The sequence below is a fragment of the Ambystoma mexicanum genome, chromosome 5q, assembly GCF_040938575.1.
Source record: "Ambystoma mexicanum isolate Mex_15411 chromosome 5q, UKY_AmexF1_1, whole genome shotgun sequence".
In the NCBI taxonomy this organism is placed as follows: Eukaryota; Metazoa; Chordata; class Amphibia; order Caudata; family Ambystomatidae; genus Ambystoma; species Ambystoma mexicanum.
Window position 1 is genome coordinate 492,733,594 of NC_090933.1, and position 19,103 is coordinate 492,752,696.

The window sequence follows — 19,103 nt, forward strand, 5'->3', positions numbered from 1 at the left end:
TGAAAGTAGCTCTGAAAGTAATTTTGAATACCGAACTATTGAAAAGCAGCCTACGCAGCACTCGCGCGTGAGTGAAAGTGGTTTTCAGAACAATTCTGAATACCGAACTATTGAACAGCAGTGGAAGTCTTATATAAGAAAAACAAATTACTGTAACTTTAAACATGCAAGTTCATGGAAAACCCAGCAACCCGATGGGGCGTCATTGTTGAGAATTATTACCTGCAAGTATTGCCCAAGCCAAAAGCGAATATGATCAAAGCAAATACAATCCAACAGATATTGCCAGCGGCAGAAGGGGGCTAATGAAAGGTCCATAAATTGTGAAACTTGTTCCTCGTACTTTGTACAACATTAGGTAAATGCTGGTATAAACTCACATTTCCAAAGTCAAGAGAGAGGCAGACTAAGACCCTATGCTTGACAGTATTTGTTTTTATTTATTATTTATAGGTTGTTTGTAATTGCACTATAGCAAGAAATGTGTTTCAAGGTGCATCAAGACAAGGTGTGGGGGGAGAGGGAAAATGGAAGAAAACAAAAACAAAACGTTCTTAAAAGGTCTTGAAACATTTGAACCCTGTGAGTGCTATGAAATTGGAGGGGTGGGGGGTTAAAGGAAGGGGAAATGCAGGAAGGGGAGGACAGTGTAAAAAATAACAAAAAGCATTCGTACTTGGTTGTGAGACTATTCGGATCGTGCAATTGCTGAGAACATATAAAAAGGGGGAAATTGGGGACGAAGGGAAGTGCAGGAGGGGATGAAGGGGAGAAGTACAAACAGCAAGAACAGGTAATAAGTGTAAAGACAAACTAGGTAAGCTGAATTAGGGAACGCAGACATGCAATTTAAGACAAGCAGGTATGCGTGAATGCAGACTAGAAGCCTCAACTCATGGCTTTAGGGGCAACAACAAAAATCGAAAATCTATCCAATGGATGAAGGTAGGTCAGATCCAAAGAGCGGTATAGCTTCAAAAGGACAATCCAATGGATGCAGGTAATTCAGAATGCACAGATCAGAGGATGAGGTATCAGCTAAATGTTTACTGCAGAGGCAGGTGCAAGAGAAAGAAGAGAGGGTGGTAGAACGAAGGGATAGAGAGGCTGCTAGGGAAAAAAGGAGTATGACACAAGTTGCGAGTGGGCAGAGAAAGCGGGGTGGTGCAATGCGGTCTAAGAGGTGACAGGCAGCCGAGTGAGGTAGAGTGAGCACTCATAGAGGGCAACTATCGAGAGAGGGGAACGACAAGGGCAGTTAAAAAGAAATTGTGGGAGAAGATGCAACGTGATGCAAGGACAGGGAACACCACTAATAAGAGAATGAGCGGAGCGAGAAGGGGGAGGAGAGGTGGAGGGCCATAAGTTGACAGGAGAAGGGAGCAGTGTACCCCAACTCAGGAACAGTCGTCTGAACCCAGGCAAATAAAATGTGAGAGACGGATAGGGGAGTAACAGTAGAGGGTGTGGCATTAAAAAGCTAACAGGCGAGGGGCAACATGCGGAAGCAGGGACAAGCAGGAGTAAAGTGGCAGAGGATAAATGAAGGGAGAGAGAGGGAGGAGGAGAATCAAGGGGGGATTAGAAATACAGAGGTGAGAATGGTATGGAAGTGAGAAAAAAGGAGGTGAAACAGGGAGGAGGGAGTGGACTCCTTACGTTAAAGCATGGGAGGAGAACAGAAACAGCAGCAGCAGGTGCGGTAAACAGATGGAGATGAAATGTGCATCAAAATGGAGCCGCGGGAGCAAAAGGAGGCATAAGGCTGGCACCACGGCACCGGCAGAACCCGGACTGGCCCAGACAGGCAAAAAGACCTTATATAGGGGCCTTTGATGGGGGACACTTAAAAGCCTGCCGGCTTGATTTGCAGCATCATTTTCTTTCAGGGTCCCTCCAATCAGGAGGCAAGAAGGCTGCCATAGAAGCCTCAGTTGATTGTAGAGCATCTTCACAGGCCGGCACACAACTGTCTTGGTGTTACAGGCAGGAGCAGGGTGGCCAGCTTAGAAAGGAGAAAGTGCTCAATGAGGAAATGTTGCTTTCTGGCCTAGGCCCCCTCCTGCAAGCAGAGTGCTGCAGGAGGGGCACGGATGATCCACTCCTGGTGTCGCTGAAGGAAAGACATGCCCAGACAGGCAAAAGGCTTTATATGGGGGGCCTTTAATGGGGAACACCAGCAAGCATGCTAGTTTGATTTTCAGCGTGATTGTCTTTCTGGGTCCCTCCAATCAGGTTGCAAGAAGGCTGCCATAGAAGCCTTAGTTGATTGTAGGGCGTTGTAACAGACCGGCTTACTGCGATCTTGCTGTTACAGTCAGGAGTAGGGTGGCCATCTTAGAAAGGAGCAAGTGCTTCATGGGGAAATGTTGCTTTCTGGCCTCAACCACCTCCTGCAAGCGAAGTGCTGCAGCAGGGGCACGCATGATGCACTCCTAGTGTCGCTGGAGGAAAGACAGGGCCAGACAGTCAAAAGGCCTTATATGGGGGCCTTTGATGGGGGACACCAGCACGCCTGCCAGCTTTATTTACACCATCATTTCTTTTCTGGGTCCTGCCAATCAGGTGGCAAGAAGGCTGCCATAGAAACTTCAGTTGATAGTAGGGTGTCGTCACGGGCTGGCTCACTTGAGTCATGGTGTTACAGGCAGGAGCAGGGCAGCCATCTAAGAAAGGAGCAAGTACTCCATGGGAAAATATTGTTTTCTGGCCTTGGCCACCTCTTGCAAGCAGAGTGCTGCAGCAGGGGCACAGATGATCCACTCCTGGTGTCACTGGAGGAAAAGGTTTCACATTTTAGAGGTTTTGAAAACTAACAGTATTTGGTTACCTGTGCAGTGGGGAAAGAAGAGTGACAAAAAGGCTTCCCTTCTGGGAAAAGATATTCAGAAGGGGAGGAGCATTATAAAAGTATTAAAGAGCACCAACGTGAATCCTGTTTTCCCTAAAGAGCTGTTAAACATTTTGAAGCTGCAAATTGTTGAATACTGTGAAGCTGTTGTGAACCTCTTGTCAGTTGATCTTAACCACAAGAGAACTGGTTGTTGGGAAAAGCTGTTCGGGCAGGAGAGTTTACCAGAATGGCAAACCTTTGGAGGAGTACGTCTGGCATGGGATTAGACCAGTTGTGAACTGAGGTAGTAGGCCTGGAATGGGATTAAACCAGGTGGAAGTCAAAGAAGTGCTACAAAGTAGTCCTGAAAGAGACATTTTCTGTATTTGTATTGCTGAAGAAAGGGTTGTACAAAGCGGTTACCAAGAAGTTGTATTTCTTTAGTACTTATCAGTTGTGGCAAATCAACTTGACCAAGACAATTATTGTTGCTATTGATGAACTGCAAAGTTGTCCTTTATCTAAGGAAGATGAATAATACAAGGAAGAGGAAGAGCCTTCTATTTCTTTGCTGAATCATTGGAGTATTGGAACTTTCTGTTGAGAAATTGAAGTTGCAAAGATCTGTGTTGGAACTTTGTTGCAAACCAGGATTTCCTTATTTTATTTTCATGAACAAAGCTGGCAGTGGTGAGGACTCACTTAGATCATCAGGGATATATCTGTCTCAGAAGCGGAGGAGGCAAATTAAGGCAAATGAAGAGACAGAAGGATCGTTGTGACAAAAAAAACAACTAACTGAGCACAAAAACGGGAATGAGGACCAACCTGTCTGTGAGTGATGCACTTCTAAGCCCTCTAAAAGGGCCAGGAAAGGGCTAATCATAAAAAGAGAGTAGGTCTGCAATCCCCTGGTGTTCTGACAAGCTTGGTTAGTTAAAAATAACACTGCAGCAACTGGGCGCAATCGGCTGAATTCCAATGAGCCTTCTGACACAGAGCTCGATAGTAGTGGAATAGCTCAGGACGGCAAAGGATTGCCTGATACAGTTCAGGAAAATGCAAAACCAATGGCACACATGACATCGGGATCAAAGATCGTGACCGATTGAAGGTTTAAAATCCACTTAGGCCATGCCTAGTTTATCTGTCTTCACTATAGAGTGGCTATTCCAGAGTGATGTTAGAAAATGACGAAATAATTCTGATTTACTGAATTTGCTACGTGTTATCCCGCCATTGTGTGTTCCCGAATCAGCGGTGTTAAGACTGATTTTCTATACTCCGACCTGGTGGACAGATGTATAGAAGGCCAACATAGCATTGTGACAGGGAAAACTCTGCGAGCTGTAGCCAAACCAGTTCAAGGCAGCAGGGCAAGTGGTCTAGGCTAAATCTCAAGAGGTGGTGAGCTTGTAAGGGATCCACAATGAGCACACTGAGTGAAGCAGTCAAGGAACACACTTAGACAAACAGGTATACAAATACTTCTTTACTGATGGCCAAAAAACACAGTGAAAAATGACTTTGAACAGGTAATATATTCACACAGCACTAAAAATATGATACATATACACAATTACTAGAATTGGGCAAAATACATATCTAACTCCTGTAAAGGAGGGTACAGATTAGTATAAGCACTGCATGTCCACAGAGGCTCAATACTAAATTCAGAAGTCCATCTCTAAGATGCATGGGGCATTGTGCTCAAACCTTCAGCAAGGTTCCATACAGTTTTGTGAAGCTGGAAAAGATGAAGGTTGGGTCTCTGTGGTCCAGTGAACAGTTCCACGGGTTAGGAGACAAATTAATCTGACTAACAAACGAGTTCCCAACTTTCAGAGTGCTTGTGTGAACAAGCAATGCTAATAATTAGCAAAACTTTCAAAAGGGAATTAGGGGAGCAGATAAGTATCGCTACAACTCACCCCCCCCCCCCATGCTCCTATTCTTCACAGGACTTGGCAGGTCTTTTGAGGATAGTACAAGGTTGGTTTTTCCACCATCAGCCTCAGCCCTTGACCACAAGGAGCTGCAGGTTCGAGCAGCTCTCCAGTCAGTGTCTAATGCTGGTACAATATCTTCCAGTTGGAGAATGCAGCGGAATTCAATGCAGGGCCCCTCTCAGGACAGGAATGGACACAGGTAAGCAGTTTCGGACAACAGCCACCGATGCACCGCGACGCAATGGGATTCACTTGCCGGAGTCATACATTCCCTCCTATCTTGATCCCCTTTGATGATAGGACCACAAAATATTGCAGAGGTAAGGCTTATTGCACAGGCTGAAGATCACACAGGTTCCAGGCCTCAACTGGGAACAACGATGTCTGCAGCACGGTAGCCCAAACTCAGAGCTGGTCAGCCAACGGGCTGAGGTCCAGGGGCACTTCCGAAGGCTCTTCTTTGTAGGACTCCGAGCTGACGTCGAGAATGGATGTACCCTCCACTCCGGGGGTTGCAGCTGCTTCGAAGAACTGCTGAAGATCACCTCCAAGACAGGTCTCTTCCAGGACAGCAGCAAAAGTTGGTTGCCAGGCCTTCTTCCAACAGGTCTCCAGTTTCCTCACGGGTCTTGCAGCTGGATAGGAGTCTTGGTTCCTTCCGTTTCTTCCAGGATCTCTCCAGACTGGGTGCAGGGGTTCTCTTCTTATCCTGAATGTCAGGTAACATCTGAAACTCCCACTAGCCAATGACATATCTGGCCCACACACCCCAGCAGAGGTCCAATCAGGACCACTGGCGGAAAAACTCATGCATACCACTGAGACACACTGGCACCAGTTAGTGGATTGGGACCAGACAGTTCCAGACCACTTCTTGGCAGCAAGTACACATAGCCCTCCAATAGCCTGTCAAAAGCCTCTGCTCTTCCGGGCACTGGAAATTCACATAAGGATTTTCCTGATTTCACATGTCAGGATGAAGGCTAAAAGACAAGATGGCCAAAGGACAAGCGAGAAACCTTGTGGCATCGCCATGTTTGACCACTAGCCACAGTTAGCAGATAAACGCGGTAAACGCAGTAAGGCTAAAACAAAATGCACCAAAAAATGGTCAAATTTCACTGCTGCCACCAGCTTACCCATTTAGCACACCTAGAGTAACAAAAAATCCTCTGAGTATTAGTTTAGAGCAAAACAAAGGGTGAACCCTATTGTATTGCATTGTAAAATGCTGTACAATGGTAAAAGTTATCCCAAGTGATAACAAGTTATTAAAAGTAGTAACAAAGTAACTAGACTAAAGGAAATAATGTTTCCCAGTACTGACAGCCTGAAGGACATGTCAGTTTCCCCATGACAGAAGAGCAAAAAGTCAGTGTAGTGAAACTTAATGCTTCACTGCACTGTAAAAAGCAGGTCAGAAACAAAAATAAAAGCAAAATGTTTGGGGTCCATAGAAATAGAAGGAAAGTTGCAGTAGATAGGAATCTTTTCTAACAAACAGATTTTGAGTTTGTCGAACCATTAGACTTTCTCAATCTGAATCTTTCACGCATGAATTCTTCAATGGCTGAAAAGGCCTCTATGATCCGTGCGGAAATTCTTGTAATTGGGATATGTTCTCGATGCAGAAGAAGGAACAAATATTTTGGATGGTAACTTTAAAATTCACAACCTGATGGCACGTATAATATCGTTTGCTGGAGCAACTGGCTCAAAGGGTCCTAGCGATGCTACACATGGTGATATCAAAGGGATCCTAACATGGTCATTGTAAGCTCTAACAGTCAATGGTACAGTTCAAGTTTGAAATTGTTTGTCTGCCTCTTGGAACATGCGTGGTTTCGCACATTTGCTTCACAAATCTGGCTCGCTTGGCACTTTATCAAAAAGGGGCAAATCGCTGCCCCTACACTGGTTTGGTCATAGGGGTGAAGAATTGTATAAAAGCAATGGTCATAGAGACATTAGCTGATGATCCAAATGTATTGGCTGAATATGTCAGCTTTCCTAGTAGTAATAAACATGTAAATGTACTTAACATATATGACCCTCTAGGGGGTGGTGTTAAGGAACCTATATCTGACACTGTTGCAGATTGAATCCCTAGGGTAATCAAAGCAAAAGGCAATGAATTGATTGCAATAGGTGGGGATATGAATGCTCATTCCGTTAGATTGAAAGAGTGTTTGGCGACTGTTTACATGAACTGTGAAGGCATGATGAAGCAGGGTACGGCAAACGGCCAAAGGAAATTATGGTATGAATTCCTGAATGATTGGGGATTCTTCATGATGAATGGCCACGTTAATGGGGACTGCCCTGGCCAGTACACATGTTCCAGTGGAAAAAAGGTGCTCACCTTGATTACATATTTGTTAACCAAAGCTTTATACCTCTTGTGCAAGGTGTGAAGGTTGACAAAAGTAACTTTAATGACCATTCAATCCTCACCCTTAACATCGACTGCTTGGGTGAGATCTGTGAGCAGGCGTCAATTGGAGATCTTGGCATGAACCATAGTGGAAACAGGAATATTTGGACACACAGGGGCTTGGAATTAGTGTGTAATTTCATCAGAAACGCTATATGGGAAAGTTTGAAAGTCTGGCGGTGGGTGGGATGGAGGACTGGTTAAAAGAATCAGTGGCTGGGATAGCAATACAAAAGGGTACCTATGTAATATCAACTAAAACGTCTCTGCAACATCATTTCAACAAGGAGGTCAGAGACGCTAAGTAAGATCGATAACTGTCCCCCAACAATCAACAGTTCAGCCATTGTTTGCTTATCATATGCAGATGATCTGGTGATTGTTGATCACACCTTCTCAGGCATTTAGAGAACTGTGTCCGAATTATATAAGTACACCAGCCAAAATGGAGTGGTTCTTTACTTCGAAAAAACCAAAATGATGCAGCTCTCATACAGTAAAGTTTATAAACCTACACTCATCATTCTTGGGAATTGCATGAAGTATGTCAATTGTTACAAATACCCGGCGATTCCGTTGACTTCAAAGGATGGCTATGAAGAGATTATTGCAGTTAAATGCAGGAAGGCTGTTACTCTGACATCCCACATAGCCACATTTTCTGCTGAGACATCAGACTTTAGCCTTGCTGGAGTTTTAATGCTCTATAAGCAATGCTTTTGTGCAGTGATGCTCTATGGTATTGAGGCCTTATCTATGAAGGATCTCAATTGGTTAAAGGTGATTGAAGGCACTTTTTGATGGATGATTTTGGGAATGGCTCCTTCCGTCTCAATAGAATAATTTAGACAGGAGTTGGTTCTGATATCTCTCCCGGCTTTGGTGTTGAAGAGGAGGTGTCTTATGTTTATAAAGTCTAGAACCAAGGCCAAATGTCCTTTGCTATACTTGCATGAGAAGTCCTCCAATGTTAAGGATGCTGATACCTTCACGGAATTGGTAAAAACCATGTTTGAATTAATTGATTGGAGACCGTATTGGGAAGGTGAATATCACACACCAAAGAAAGAATGTGTGAACAAACTGGAAAGATGGCACTGGTTGGTTGGTTAATTATACACACATAGCCAAACTGAAGTGTTATAGCGAGTTAGCAGGAGTCGGACACATATTTAAGATGCCTCAGGGCTATTTAATGTTATGTTTGGCATTGTCACTGCATAGATTGTTTTGCTATTACGTACAAATAGGTTACCAGTTTTAACGGTACTTGGACCAGAGCTGGGTATACTGGGACAAGACAGAAGTTGTGTCTTATTTGTAAAATTCCCACAAATAGGGAAACTGCCAGACATGTACTGACTGAATGCAGGGAAAAGGAATCGTTGTATATGTGTGCTGTAGGAGGTTTTGTCAGACATGACTGCATCATAAAAAACAATGAGTTGTGGCAGTTTTGTATAAATAGTGAGAACGAAACGTTGCACCTTGCACTTTATCTAATATGGCAACAGGCTAAGGATCTGATAACATAGTATATGAATTATAACGTTTAATACCTATTCAAAGTAAATTAAATGTATTAGTGCTCTAGGTGACAATATACTGGTTTTGTGACGAAAACTGCAAAGGATATTAATTTTATTCAGAATGTTACTTAATTGATTGTTTTTAGAAGTTGTTATAGATAACCTTCAATTTCTTTTAGGGATTTATCGTTTTTATGACTAATTGTTTTAGTTCACTTGTATTTTGTAATGTTTTATATGTGTAAAGTTCGAAATGTACTAAAGCACATTAATACAAAATAAAAATAAATATGTTAAATTTTGTCAAGATAAATGGCAGACATTTTTATAGTTTTGTTGTTTAGATTTTCCTGTCGATAGTTTAAGCAGTCTTGCATTTAAAATTATTTTTAAACTGGAATTTACCATAACTACATAAATTACAGGTGGTGTATTATTCCAAATTAGGAGGACCCTTGTGTCACATTTGTTTAATCAGTCAAGTCCATTACAGCAGTAAAATGGGCCTGTTACTTCATAGGCTTGTATCAGCTCCACACATCTACTTTGCCCAAAACCAATGCATATCTTCCCAGACAAGCTGATGAATGTGTGCAGAAACACATGAAAAGTGAAACGGCATAACAGCACTAGTTATGAATTTACACCAGAGCTGACGTTTGTAAATACAATGTTTTTTTTCAGCCAATAGGAAGGACCTCCGCCCTGTTTCACGGGCTCATTTGTGTAGAAATGCCTGAAAGTTCCTGGAAATTAAATGCTGATAAAATGGAGTGCAGAGGTTTCAGATATGGAAAGGAATGAATCAGATGATCAAGGTGAGATTAATACATATTTACGGGCACACATCTGAAATTAACATTATTCTTGTAAATTGGTCCTATATTACACCATTTTGTCAAGCAATACTCTAAAAAAAGTACCATCGAGTTATTTGTGGGGACACTGATTTTCAAAAAAGCTGTGAAAATAATGGAGGTTTTTGTAAATCTGTAAACACTCAGATTGTTTCATAACTATCCTTATAGATATCATATATAATCTTCAACTATATGTTGCCAACGACGTCATGCTTTAGCTAGCTTTTGGAATTGTTCTTTTCATTTAAACCTATGTTTTGACCATAATACGAGGAGATGGCTGGGTAACCTTGGGTCCGGTGTCCAGAGCCATGTCCCATTAACATTAATTCTGGTTGCACTGACAGCAGCCTTGCCTTGACAGGCCTGTGCTTAGGCATAGCTTTTGACCATGTGAAAACACCTTGCCATTTTCTTCTACATTGTAGTTTATGATTACAAATTTTACCATCCTCTGTCGCTTCTTTCATTGGAAAATTGATTTTGAACCATTTTGGAAAAATGGATGGCCAAAGCATATAGAAAGACACTTCAAGCTATATCTCGTGATGTGGAAACATGTTTTCAGAATGCCTTTTCTATAGCAGACATACTGCACATCTCTGAACTTCACTGACTAAAATGCAAGCTTTTTGCCTAACTGAAACATGCTTCCGCAGATCTGGGTCATGCTTTCACTCTTCTTTGGGTTAGTCAAATCTCTACCGTCTTGCTATGCACAATTGTTTCTTTTTCTGAGAGCACTGTTTTTTTTGTATTCACCTTTTTATTAAAGCATTTCATTACATTACAGACGACAGACAAGCCAGAAAAACAAAACATGATACAAATTTATGTCAGATGCAGAAATCTACCCCAAATTTCCTCATTCAAATTACCCCTTTTCTGCTTACTCAGCATGACTTGCTCAAGCAGTGACATTTTGCAAAGGTCCTTGACCCAAGTCGACCATGAAGGAAAGGTGGTACCTTTCCAATCCCACATTATAATCTTTTTTGCAGAGATAGAGGCCCTAAAAAAGACCATTTTGTAGTATTTTGTATGTCAGATCCTCCAAGAGCCCACCCTCCCCCAAGATAACAGTCACTAAATCAAAATCAAGATCAGATCTCAAAACCCTGTTCATTGGCTCTGTAAATTGGCACCAGAATGATCTCACTTTGCATCGTTCCATATCATGTGCTCAAATGAGCCCGACCTATGAGAACAACCCCAACAAGCATCCGAGTCACTCATACCTCTTGTACACAATTTGGTTGGCGGCCAGTACACATTGTTGAGAATTTGTATCCGTCACACTCTCTCCCCCAGATTGAATGAAGTCAGTGCCACATTCCTACACTGATTCTCCCATCACCCTTCTGTTATTTATGTGTCAACCTGAGTAGTTGCTCATTGGATTTCCTGTTGTTCATTAAGAGCTTGTACATTTTGGAACAAAATGACCCTTTCCTTTAAAGTTCAGCAACTGTTCTTTGAGAACAGCATGCCCGTCCATTGCCACCTTTCCAATCGCCGCCCTCAATCTTCTATATTTGCAATAGGTGCAATCGCAAAGTTCCTTCATCATCAATCGTCTGTTAAAGGGCACCCAGATATTGTCAGCGAATAAGTCTCCAATCCATTGCACACCATTCGGAAACCAGTGTGGCTAGAAAATGGGTTTCCCATCGATCTGCACCCTTGTATTCTGCCAAAATTATGTTCTAGGGGATAGTGTGGCTCACACCCCAGTCATTTCCTCTAGAGTATGCCAATTATTTCTCAAGAATTCCGTCGCTGGAGAGGAGACACTACCCCTGATGTTCCCAGGTGTTAAAAGCACCTCAGAGGCCAACAGCATGGTCATACCTAACTCTGCCCACACCCGAACATCAGGTGATCCCTCAAGGAATGGTATTAAATGGACTGCCAAAAAAGCCAGATGGTACAGAGCAAAGTCAGGAACACCTAAAACCCCTCTCTCGCAGGGGAGTTGCAGTTTCCAGAGCTTCAGGCACGGCTGCTTCTACTCCCATAAAACACTTTGCAGATGGCTATATATGCCCGATATGCTTTTCTCTTCACATGCAGAGGTAGCATACTCGGCACTTAAGAGACAGGTTCAACTCGGACCATCTTGCCAAATCCATTTTCTGTTTCGTGGTCACATGTCTAATGTTTTCATCCATCATAAAACGGACCTCATTTGTCAGCCACATTCCAAGGTATCTCATCCTTTCTGGACACCAAACCAATCTGAACCTGGTGACATATGTACTTCTGAATGAAGGAGAAACTGGAATTGCCCCAGAATCAGACCAGTCTATTTTATATCCAGGGAAGATAGTGAAGGCCTCTATTGGTTTCATCAATGCCGGTAGGGATGAGCACAGTTCCTTGAGTAGCATGTCATCTGTGTAGAGCCATAACTTCTGTAATGCTTTGCCATAATGGACACCCTGTATTTCCCTGTCCAATCTAATCTTCATGGCCAAGGTTTCCATCACCAATACAGAAAGCAAAGGTTACAATGGGCTGCCCTGTCTTGTACCCTTTGCCAGTTCAAACTTTTCTGAGGACATGCCATTTTTGTTGATCGCTGCAGTTGGCTTAGAGTATAGTAGCTATATCCACTCTCGTATCTGTGGTCCAAATCCTAAACACTCTAGCAATGCAAAGAGGAAGTCCCACTCTGTCTGAGGACTGCAGTACCAAGAGACGTGTGGGCAATCATGGAATGAAACACATTTCTGCTCAGCTTCCCAAAAGGAAAGGAGGTCCAAGGCAAAATCCTGCACATGACCGCACCCAAGGCACGGGTGCTGCAGGCAATAAATCACATCATCAAACATCAACAGGTGGGCCTCCAGCCATTTTGGGGTAGCTGGCAAAAAATGTGTTGGCGCAAAAAAACAGCAAAACTGTACAGCAAATGTCTCAAGGAATTTGGCGAAATAACTAATGTCACTGACATAAAAGAAATATGAGAAAATCATGTGAATGATTTTATGGTTTGGGCCTTCAGGCAGAACAAGAAGAAGGCGTGGGCATCTTCCCATTTGGCGGCTGTAGCTTACAGGTGGACCCCACACACAGCGCACTGACATGATATGCATTAAATGGATGGGCCAAACAAGAAGGGTCAAAGAGGGACACTAGAGCCCCCTAATGTTTGGGAAATTAAAAAACGTAATTGACATCCTACACAAGGTATGCAACAATGCATATGAAACAGCTCTATTTAGGGCGGCATTCACATTAAACTATTTTGTGGCTTAGTGAAATAGCAGCAAAAAATACACTTTCTGATGAGGGTCTAGCTGTGTCAGACATCAATATTGGAAAATAATGCATGGCCATTCAACTAAGTAGATCCAAAACAGACCAGACGGGAAAAGGGAGAATTATTAACCTTTACTGCATTGATGACAAGAAATACTTCCCCATTTGCAACACCAGAACTTTCCTGGGCAAACATTCGGGGGGGCAACTCTGCAGACATAAAAATGGCACAGCCCTTAGAAGGTTCCAGCTAAGGACAGTACTGAAGAAGGCAATAAGGGCAGTGGGCTGGGACCTGGCAGAATTTGGGGTACATTCTTTCAGGATTGGGGCAGCAACATCAGCCTGGATGGGAGGTCTAGAAGAGAAAGTAATCAAGGGTAAAGGGGGTTGGAAATCCGGGGTGTATAAAAATACATCAGGAAAGATTTAATCTAACTGATCCTACCCCCCTTATTTCATCCCACAGGGGGACCTCCATTTATGTCAGCTTGGATTGTGGGCCACTCCTTTGTGGTGAGAGCAAGCAGATGGCTGGAGGACAGACAGGAGGGCTTGCACTTTCAGAGGACTGTCACTTACTTGTGGGCAAGCCCGGCATGTGCTGTGGGGACCTGCATGACAAACTAGCCGACCTTATGGGGGTCAGAGACCCGCCCCCTGATTTCCTGACAATACACCTGGGGGAAATGATCTGACACAGTGGGGAAGAAAGTTACTTTTGACAGAAATGTGTACATCGCTCAGGAGGATTGCACAATGCTGGAAACAGACAGAGGTCACAATGTCTGAAATCCTGCCCAAGCAACACTGGCATGGTGCAGAATCTAATAAAGCGGTAGAGATGTGCAGAAGAAAATTAAACAAGGCATTAGGTAACTTCCGCACATACACAGGCCTCAAGTTAATAAAACAAGGGCCAATACATTAAATAACAAGGAATTATTCCTCAACGGCGGGGTACATCTGTCTATAGAAGGAATGGAGATTTTAACATGCAATATTTTTTTTACTTTGGCTGACGGCGGGTGTACTTAGGGTATATTTTGGGGGGACCTCAGGGACTGTATACCCCCTCAGGGAGGCAGCAGGGATCAGCCTGGAGTTGGCCCTATGATGGAGCAGGGTCCCCGCTCACCTGATCCCATGTTCCCCAAACTGTTAATACCATTTTCTATTTTTGTTGGTTTGGTTGTCATGCATAGCTTATTGTCTAATAAAGCTTGCGGCCGAATGTTCGTCCTTACGTGGCTTGGGACTCTTTATTATTGTACACGTTAACCATGTAGGAGGGAGGAGAGGGGAGGAAAAGGGTTTTTTGTTCTTTTTATTCTGACAAACCTGCACAGCTTTTCCGAACTACAACACGTCCAGGAGTGGGCCCCGGAGGTACAAAGACCAGAGGCATAAGGTGGGAGGTGAGCATGTAGGAAGGAAGGTTTCAATTCCCCCACAATGAAATGGGCAACACCAAAAAGGCCTGTTTCCTTTGGCACCCAGGTGCACAGGGAGACGCTCAGAAGGGGAAAGACAAAGGCGACCCAGACTACCGGGCGCCCGGGTCTACCAAAAGGTGGATGGGGCAGCTAACACACACCTGATAAACAGGAGGTCCCAGCCCCTGGCACCAAAGGAGGGCACTGGCGCTTTAAAGTAGCAAGAAGTGCTACTTGCCCTGAGGCCGATTTTGGCCTATATCTGGGGTGGGCAGGATAGGCCGCCTTCAGAGCACCTTCCTTGTGGCATAGTGTACGGCTCCAGCGACAACAAGTGCACAGGTACACAAGAAAAACCTCCCACCCGCCCCGAAGAGGGGCAAAGGAAAATAGAAACCATCAAAAAGGACTAAGTGGACACATAAAACAATGGAAAGTGGAAACACGACACAGCCCTAAACTCCTCGAAAAGAGGCAAAGGAAAGGTCTAAGACGCATAAGGAATGGGTGAAAATGTGACAAGAGGCAATGTACATGAAAGCAGAAGATCCAAAGTACGAAAGCAAGTGGCAAAGATAAAGTTTGACACAGCTCAACGCTGGGTCTAATGAACGTCGTGAGCTTGGTTTTGAAGAGCGGCAGGGATCAGCTTTGAGTTTGCCCCTAAGAGAGAGCAGGGTCCCCGCTCACCTGATCCCATGTTCCCCAAAATGTTTATACCATTTCCTGTTTTTGCTGGTTTGGTTTTTATGCATAGCTTATTGTATAATAAAGCTTGCAGCCAAATTTTCCCCCTTACCTGGCTTGGGACTCATTATTGTACACGATGATGTAGGAAGGGGGGGGAAGGGCCGAGAAAAGGTTTTCTGTTCTTTTTATTCTGACACACCTGCGCAGCTTCCCCGCACTACAACACTTCTAGGCTTATAAGCACTGAAATTCAAAAACAAAGCAGAAAGTTAAAACAGAGCCTGGTCTATAGTGTCGGAAGCGGCCACTGTACTGTTTTATCCTTGTTTTTCACTGTGTCAGAGGTCTGGCTTGACGCGTTTTCCTTGCGTCCAGAGGTGCTTTCCTCTGAGTTGGCAGATCACTGCAGGATAGTGAGTGAAGCAGTCTCGGAGCCCCGAGTCCCAGCACTTGAGACCTAAGACTGGGGTCCTTGTGTGGTAGCCCGTGAGGCTGCGTAGCTGCGTGGCTGCAGCGCTGCAACCCGGTTCTGGTGCCAGAGTGAGGTGGAGTGAGGCAGTGTGCGTACATGGCACCCAGCTGGCGCTTCCATTTCCATCAGTGATCTAGGGGGTATGCCAGTAAAACTGAGCTACCCGGGCTGTAGTTCATAACGCTGTGTTTACTGTTTACTGCCGTGTAATCAAGCAATGTCTATACATGGTAGGACACATGTTGATTTGGTAATTATCGAGTGATTCTTAATCTACACTTCACCTGTATAGCTTATATAGCCTTTCAACCACTGTCTGCATTCAATTAGAGGATGCCTTTATATACTGTAGAAGGTGTTTGCAAAGGTGATTGCTGTCAGCAGATTGCGGGAAGTGGCAGAAGCGTGAAGTGGCTGTTCATTCTTATTGTAGGAAGCATCGAGTATACTACTTAGTCTTTGAGTCCTTCTTGAATAGTTCTAATTGACTTCTCACAACCCCCGCAGAATCGGCTGTTTTGATCCAGCGATCTTTTGTGATTTTATTGCTATAGTAACTTGGTGCGCAGTGTTGGTGCAGAGTGTGGTCTGCTGTGGTCCAGTGGTCCATGGGAAACTCTTGCAAGCAAGGACAGAAAACTCTGTATTGGGACACTGTTAGGAGTTAAGCCAAATGCGGGCAATCAGTGCCATTCGCACTGTGAATTAAGGTCTGATTGTGTGTTTTCCAGCAATTGTGGGATCTATTCAACTACACTTCCCCCAGTGATTTACATATATACCATAATTTAGGAACGCACGTCTGATTTCTGGTAAAGTATAGACCAAAGGTAAAAACTCAAATCTAAGGCATGCTAAACCTTATGGCAAAATGCCAGTTACATGGTCATGGACAAATGTTGAAGACTCACATAAGGACATAGAACCTGAGGTGAGAACCGGGTAGGAGACCGATTTAATAAATCTTAGCAATGGGAGAGGTAAAATTACAGCATTTTTCCATCGGGAGGCCAAAGTCACTTGCGAGTGTAGGAACGAGGGAAACGAGGTACAAACACCCCAGGGGGGCAGGAGCTCATGGAAAATTGGGACCGCTCCTGCACGGAATTTGGCAGCATTGACAATAACTCCCTACTTATGCTATTTCTTGCCAGATACCCTACAACTGCGTGTTGCAAAAGTAGCAGCTGTTGCTGAGACTCTTCCGAAACTAATGCAATTACTGCAAGCCCTGCCACCTTTACCCGCCCCTTTCATTGTGCCACTGAACTCTCTCTCAGAAAATGTCTACAACACCAGTACTCTCCCCGGACTCCGACGAGTAAGGGTCAGGAGCAACTGGGCAACTAAATGATACCATCAATAGTAACCTAAGTAATGCTGGCTCCAATGTGAGTCCTGGGACGATACAATTTGCAATCAAGATCTTATTCAAACTATGCAACACCAATCTAGAGGAAGTTAAGGCCCAAGGTGCCACGATTGCAAATTTAACAGAGCTTTTTCAGGAGTGAGTAACAAAATTTGGCGCATCAGCCAATTCAAACTAGCCCACAAATGCAGCTGTCGCTGGTCCCGGTCAGTGTCCAGGAGATGCTATAGAGGTGGCGGAAATAGAGGATGAGCTTGCAATGTTTCAGACGCGCAAACACAGGCGGTTAACAAAACGCTGCTCAAAAAGAGGGGTTAAGTAATGACTGCTAATTCCCTCACACCTGTAACACAGATGACCCACTTAATTCGAGCACTAATACCACCACCCATCCTAAATCATGGAAGACTAGAAGGGGAGAAAGTAGATTTAAGTAGATGTAAGAAAAGGTCTTTGAAGGGCCCATGAATGCTGTCAAGTTGGCTCGTAAGAGACAAGGACATGGTCTGAGTGGAAAGAACTAGCAGAAGATGTAACCTTAACCTCCTGAGAGGCTTTTCCTTTTCTTCTGTAGCTGTAGTTCCCACAGCGAAATCCAGAGCGAACTAGGCGCAATGTAACATTTCAGTGATACATGAGGATAAAACCCTTAGTACGTATCAGGACAATCTGCATCTGGACACAAAGATCTCCACGATTGAGATTGACCCACAGAATCAACTAAAAGGAGGGTTAATCGTACTGAATTTTAACGCATCCTTTGTAAAATTCCCTTTCTAAAATGATTAAACTCCAGTGACTTCGAATTTGTGGTGCCTTTGGCCCTTAATAATGGTTCAATTTCCTGCATTCATTGTGCACTTCCCGAAATTGCTTACTTGCTACACACACACCGATTTACCTAGTTAAATCTTGCGTATGCATTGTATAGAAGGGTATCTAATAAATAGCTGGGGTGCTGTGAAAAATGCCAGGGAGGTTTAAAGGCTGTCCCAAATTTACCAAAAGGTAAGCATTCAACCCCACTGGTAACTCTGAAGGATAATGGGTGGGAATGGCTTAAAAGTGATGGTGGTAGGCGCCCCCCTGATCCTTTACTGTGGGTGTCCTCTTTCTGGCCCTCCTTCTTGGGTCCTCATCCCGTCCCAGTGAGGAAGGTGAAGAATCTTGCTGTGACCCTCTCAGCTTCTCTGTCTATGACTGACCAAGTCTATGCCGTGTGCAAAGCGGGTCACTTCCATCCTAAGACATTGAAGAGGGTTCTTCCGCTCTTGCCGGCTTCTCTTCTCCCACACCAGTTGCGGCCGCCTTGGTGCTAGGCTGGTTGGATTATTGCAACTCGCTATATCTTGCACAGCCTGATCTGCTTGCTTCAGCGCCTACAAAATCTGGCCACCCAGGTAGTCACTGGGTCAACATATGGAGCTCACATCTCCCCGGTGCTGCGTGCTCTGCACTGGCTCCCTGTGAAACAGAGAATTGAGGTTAAGACACTCTGTATTGTGCATAGGGCGCTCCATGGATTGGGGGCTGAATACCTTCAGGCCAGGTTTGTCCCTCCCGCTCGCTGCGTTCGGCATCAGCAGGCCTGCTGATAGTGCCCCCCTATCGCCGTGAGCGCATTGGAGGTCGGGCTTTCTCGGTGGCCGCTGCCCGAATGTGGAACGATCTTCCGTTATCGGTTAAGGCCCTATCAAATCACTTGGCCTTTACAAGGTCCCTGAAGACTCTTTTATTTTAACAAGTCGTGGCAGATAGTTGGTGGTCCTCTTTCTCTCTCCCTTGGCGCCAAGATACCTCTGGTGATCGTGCGCTGTAAAAGTTTAAATAACATAACATAGCAAAAGCTTCCTACCAATACAAAGTACAATCTTAAATTGCTCTAATGTACGAACCAGCTCCCGCTGTTGTCGAGGTACTGTTGTATGTGCAGGTTACCCAACCACCAGGAAACTGCAAAACATGCATTTCCCGAATGCAAGAAACTGGGAACAGTAGACATGTGTATGTTTGATAAATGTGTGCACAACCTCGATGCAATAAAGACGGGGTATATATCGCCTGAACTCGGGTTCGGACTCCCTGCACACAGCACTTTTTCGAGTATGGTCACAAGCTAAAAACAATGTAATAGCTGTGAACCATTAAAGGGCTGTACACTTGTGGTTAAAGGCTTTAAAAATACCTGGGCTCAAAGTTGATTAATCTGTTAGAGCATTGCATGGTGGTTTTAGCATGAGCTTTAATAATTTTTCTATGTATTT

General features: G+C 44.2%; 2 long non-coding RNA genes across 4 annotated transcripts in view; one reads left to right on the forward strand and one right to left on the reverse strand.

Moving 5' to 3' along the window:
* Nucleotides 1-19,103, forward strand: part of LOC138497461 (uncharacterized) — a 155,534-nt gene that overhangs the window by 46,869 nt on the left and 89,562 nt on the right. The window contains exon 2 of the long non-coding RNA XR_011278584.1: nucleotides 9,430-9,563. This is a non-coding gene — a long non-coding RNA (uncharacterized lncRNA). The remainder of the gene's footprint in view (nucleotides 1-9,429; nucleotides 9,564-19,103) is intronic.
* Nucleotides 1-19,103, reverse strand: part of LOC138497460 (uncharacterized) — a 225,614-nt gene that overhangs the window by 21,837 nt on the left and 184,674 nt on the right. The gene's annotated exons all lie outside the window — the stretch shown is intronic.